General features: G+C 50.0%; 1 non-coding gene across 1 annotated transcript; it reads left to right on the plus strand.

Annotated features, from left to right (window-relative positions):
• The first annotated feature begins 4,196 nt into the window (after positions 1-4,196).
• LOC111728360 lies at positions 4,197-4,303 on the plus strand. The gene has a single exon (XR_002775678.1). It is a non-coding gene; the product is annotated as a U6 spliceosomal RNA (small nuclear RNA).
• Positions 4,304-5,157: the final 854 nt, after the last annotated feature.

Raw genomic sequence — 5,157 nt, forward strand, 5'->3', positions numbered from 1 at the left:
CACAGCTCACAGCAACCTCCAACTCCTGGGCTCAAGTGATTCTCCTGCCTCTGCCTCCTAAATAGCTGGGACTACAGGTGCCCGCCACAACGCCCAGTTATTTTTTGGTTGCAGCCGTCATTGTTGTTTGGCAGGCCCAGGCTGTATTCGAACCCACCAACTCAGGTGTATGTGGCTGGCGCCTTAGCTGCTTGAGCTACAGTCGCCAAGCCGGCAATTTCTTTTCTTTTTTCTTTTTTATTGAGACAGAATCTCACAATGTTGCCCTCCGTAGAGTGCTATGGCATCACAGCTCACAGCAAACTCAAACCAATGGGCTCAAGCGATTCTCTTGCATCAGCCTCCCAAGCAGCTGGGACTAAGACGCCCGCCACAACAACACCTAGCTATTTCTTTCTTTTTTCTTTTTCTTCTTTTTTTGCTGTAGTTGCCATTGGTGTTTGGCAGGCCCAGGCCGGGTTCTAACCCTCTAGCCCTATGTGGCTGGCGTCCTCGTAGCTGAGCTACCGGCGCGGAATCATGACGAGAGCAATTCCTATTGGTCGGCTAAGAGTCACGAAAGGAGACCGGAAACCCCACCCCTTCCTCTCTCCACCTTGTGCTACTTAAGGCGTGCCTTTCCGGGTCTCATCTCAGATTCTCCCAGAGGAGTGTGGCGTTGGGAGCGTTCTGTGAGCTCTGTGCGCAGCTAGTGCTTAGAGAGTCCTGTGGTCCGGAAGCAGATTTGGAAGACAGAAGACAGAACACTTGGGTAAGTGATTCTCTATCTGTCTGATTTGTATTTTCCTGCTTGTATTTTTATTTTTATTTATTTTTATTTGAGACAGAGCCTCAAGCTGTCACCCTGGGTAGAGTGCCGTAGCATCACAGCTCACAGCAACCTCAAACTCCTGGGCTCAAGCGATCCTCCTGCCTCCACCTCCCAAGTAGCTGCGATTACAGGCACCTGCCACAACGCCCAGCAATTTTTTGGTTGCAGCCGTCGTTGTTGTTTGGCGACCAGTCTGGATTTGAACCCGCCAGCTCAGGTGTATGTGGCTGGTGTCTTAGGCGCTTGAGCCACAAGGTGCCCAGCCGGCTTGTATTTTTAGAACCACCCCCCCCATACACACCCTCACCCTCCATTTCCAGGGGCCCTGGAGGCTACTGGTTTCCCAACCATGTCTGCATCTAAGGACAGTGGGGTCACATCTGGGCCCTCCGATGAGCATTCCCCCACCACTGTCTCCCCAAACCCCATGCCAGCCTCACCCTGCTTCTGTCTCTCTCCTCCGGGCAACTCAGACCTGAGGAGCAGCATGGCATCAGACACCCAGGGCTACTCTCTATCCTCCACCAGGGCTACGCTACATTCACTTCCATTATCATCAGGATCCCACAACTTCACATTTCCCACTACAAACCAGGATGGACAATCACCCAAACCTCTGTGCTCTACCATGTCCTCCCCTGGGTTTTCCTCAGACTCACCACAACCATCAACAATTTACCACATGTTTGTGCTGCCATCACCAAGCAGTTCACCCCCCATCCTCAGTGACCTTCCTGTGTCTCCCAGGCACTCTCCAGCCATCCTCAGATTTCTGCAAGATGCAGCTTCCCATAATCTGGAAACTCCTACAAGCTCACAGACTGCACTAGGCTCCCCTCCCATGTCTCCCATCTCTTCACCCCGAGCCTTCACGTTGTCTCCTGTTTCTCTCAGCTCTTCTTCAACCATTACCAGATTTCTGCAGGATGTAGACTCCGATACCCCAGAAACAGCTGGAAATTCTCAGACCTCAGTGGGCCCCTCTCCCTTGTTTCTCATCTCTTCATCCCCAACCGTCATGGAGTCTTGTATCTCCCCCAGCAACTCTGCCATCATCCCCAGATTTCTGGGAAATTCATCTCTGTATACCGAGGAAACTCCTAGAAGTGCACAATCTTCAGGGGGTTCATCCCCCACGTCTCCCATCCCTTCACCCATGGCCTTCATGTTTTCTCCTGTTTCTCCCAGCTCTTCAACCAGATTTCTGCAGGAAGCAGCTTCACATAATCTGGAAACTCCTCCAAGCTCACAGACTGCACTGGGTTTGTCTCCTGTGTCTCCTGTCTCTTCGCCCCTAGCCTTCACATTGTCTCCTGTTTCTCTCAGCTGTTCTTCAACCATTACTGGGTTTCTGCAGGATATAGCCCCCAGTACCCCAGAAACACCGAGAAATTCTCAGACTACACTGGTCTCCTCTCCCTTGTCTCCCATATCTTCATCCCTAGCCTTCAGGGAGTCTTGTATGTCCCCCAGCGACTCTCCCACCATCCCCAGGTTTCTGGGAAATTCAGCACCGTACTCCCAGGAAACCCATAGAAACTCACATAGTTCACTGTGCTCCCCTCCCATGTCTCCCATATCTTCACCCCAAGCAGTCATGGAGTCTCCTTTGTCTCCCAGCTACTCTCCCACCATCCCCAGATCTCTGGGAAATTTAGCCCCCGATACCCAGGAAACTCCTAGAAGCTCACAGTCTTCAGGGGGTTCATCCCCCATGTCTCCCATCTCTACACCCATGGCCTTCATGTTGTCTCCCGTTTCTCCTAGTTCTTCAACCATTACCAGATTTCTGCAGGATACAGCTTCCCATAATCTGGAAACTCCTCCAAGCTCACAGACTGCACTGGGGTCATCTCCCATGTCTCTCATCTCGTTGCCCCAAGCAGTCATGGAGTCTCCTTTGTCTCCCAGCTACTCTCCCACCATCCCCAGATTTTTGGGAAATTCAGCCCCCTATATCCAGGAAACTCCTAGAAGCTCACAGTCTTCAGGGGGTTCATCACACATGTCTCCCATCCCTTTCCCCCCAGCCTTCACATTGTCTCCTGTTTCTCTCAGCTCTTCAACCATTACCAGATTTCTGGGTGATGTAGCCTCTGATACCCCAGAAACACCTGGAATTTCTCAGCCTGCACTGGGTTCCTCTCCCATGTCTCCCGTGTCTCACATCTCTTCCCCCCTGGCCTTCACGTTGTCTCCTGTTTCTCTCAGCTCTTCTTCAACCATTACCAGATTTCTGGGGGATGTAGCCTCTGATACCCCAGAAACACCTGGAAATTCTCAGACTGCACTGTTCTCCCCTTCCATGTCTCCCATATCTTCACCCCGAGCAGTCATGGAGTCTCCTTTGTCTCCCAGCTACTCTCCCACCATCCCCAGATTTCTGGGAAATTCAGCTCCCTATACCCAGGAAATTCCTAGAAGCTCTTTAGGGGGTTCATCCCCCATGTCTCCCATCTCTTCACCCCCAGCCTTCACGTTGTCTCCTGTTTCTCTCAGCTCTTTAGTCATTACTAGATTTCTGCAGGATGCAGCTTCCCATAATGTGGAAACTCCTACAGTCTCACAGACTGCACTGGGCTCCTCTCCCATGTCTCCCAACTCTTCACCCTCAGCGGTCAGGGAGTCTTCCATGCCTCCCAGCTACTGTTCAACCACCCCCAGATTTCTGGGAAATTCCACCATCTACACCCAGGAAACGCATACAAGCTCACAGCACTCACTGGGCTCCTACCCTGGGCCTCCCATCTCTTCACACCCAGTATGCAGATGCTCTCCCATGTCTCCCAGCTACATTCCAGCTATCCCCACATTTCTATGGGAGTCAATACCCTACAGTCCGGAGACACCTAGTAACTCACAGACATCTACCCATTCTTCCCCGACTATTGGCTACATGGGACAGGATCCTACATATCCCCCAGTGACTCCAATGCCATCTCCTTGTACATTCACACATTCCCAGGGGCTCACAGCCACTCTTCATTCTTTTCCTTTGGCCGTGTGCCATAGACGAACTATTGGCCAACGTGATGCTCTTACTGGCCCGTTTCTCCACATTCCTGGTAATCGTAATCACTCATCCATCTGTAGGAGAGACCCTACTGCATTCCACTTTCACACACAGGCCTGCCCTTCTACTTGCTACTGCCAGGCACTTGCTGGCAGAAGAGGTCACTTTACTGGCTATCGTCACCACCCATGCCATGGTCACTCCTCAGCTGGGCAGTGTGACCATTCCACTTGCAGGTGACGTTGCTCCATGGTGAATCCCCAGACTTTCTGTGACCCTGCAAGTGATAGCACTAGCATGACCTCCACCTGACACTGACAATGTTGGTGTAAACTTTCAGTTTGAGATCCTTTTATAAAAGTGACCAGTTATGTGCTCACTTCAGCAGCACATATACTAAAATTGGAACGATACAGAGAAGATTAGCATGGCCCCTGCACAAGGATTACACGCAAATTTGTGAAGCGTTCCATATTTTTTGGATGTCTTTCAGACAATAGTTATTTTATGTGATTTGTCATGGAATTTGTTCTAATAAATCATTCTTCTATCACATGGCAGCAAAAAAAAAAAAAAAAAAAAAAAAAAAAGAATGGGACCAGTTATTCTTCATTGTCTTTTTTACACTACTTCCCTTTTCTTTTTTCTTTTCCTATTTCTCTTCTCTTTGTCTTCCTCTTTCTCCCTCCTATTTTTTTTTTTTTTGCAGTTTTTGGCCAAGGCCAGGTTTGAACCCGCCACCTCCGGGTACATTTTTCTCCCGTGTAGGTTGGACTACAGGCCCCCGCCACAATATTGGGCTGGTTTTTCAATATTTCATAGAGGCATGGTCTCTTGCTCAGATTGATCTCGAACTCCTGAGTTCAAGGGATCCACCTGTCTTGGCCTCCCAGAGTATTAGAGGCCTGAACCACCTCGCTCAGCCTCAGAAATAAATGTTTAAATGGAATTGACAGCAAAGTAAATAGAGAGGCAACCAGGCCAGGAGCCAACGCTGCAGCCTTGGGATCTCCAAGACCTCCACTGGAAATCTCCAACTCAAGGTGACTTTCAAAGAAGTACAGATTAGGGGCGTGACTTCACTCCCAGATCTTGTTAAAGACCCAGTTGGGCTTGGCTCCCATAAGGAGAAGCTTTGATCCCAGCCAACACATCATCTGGACATCTGCAGACAACTACATCCTGATATTGAGGATCAGATTGTGTATTGAAGATTTCTAAGAACTCCCAAGAAGCAGGTAAAGCATCATTTCAGCTCAGTTGCCTGCCAAGGAGTCATCCCTGGGGACCATGGCCAAAAGTCTATATGTAGAGGCGACCTGCTCATTTTGCC

This window comes from Otolemur garnettii, unplaced genomic scaffold (genome assembly GCF_000181295.1).
Source record: "Otolemur garnettii isolate 467f Iridium unplaced genomic scaffold, OtoGar3 scaffold00152, whole genome shotgun sequence".
Lineage (NCBI taxonomy): Eukaryota > Metazoa > Chordata > Mammalia > Primates > Galagidae > Otolemur > Otolemur garnettii.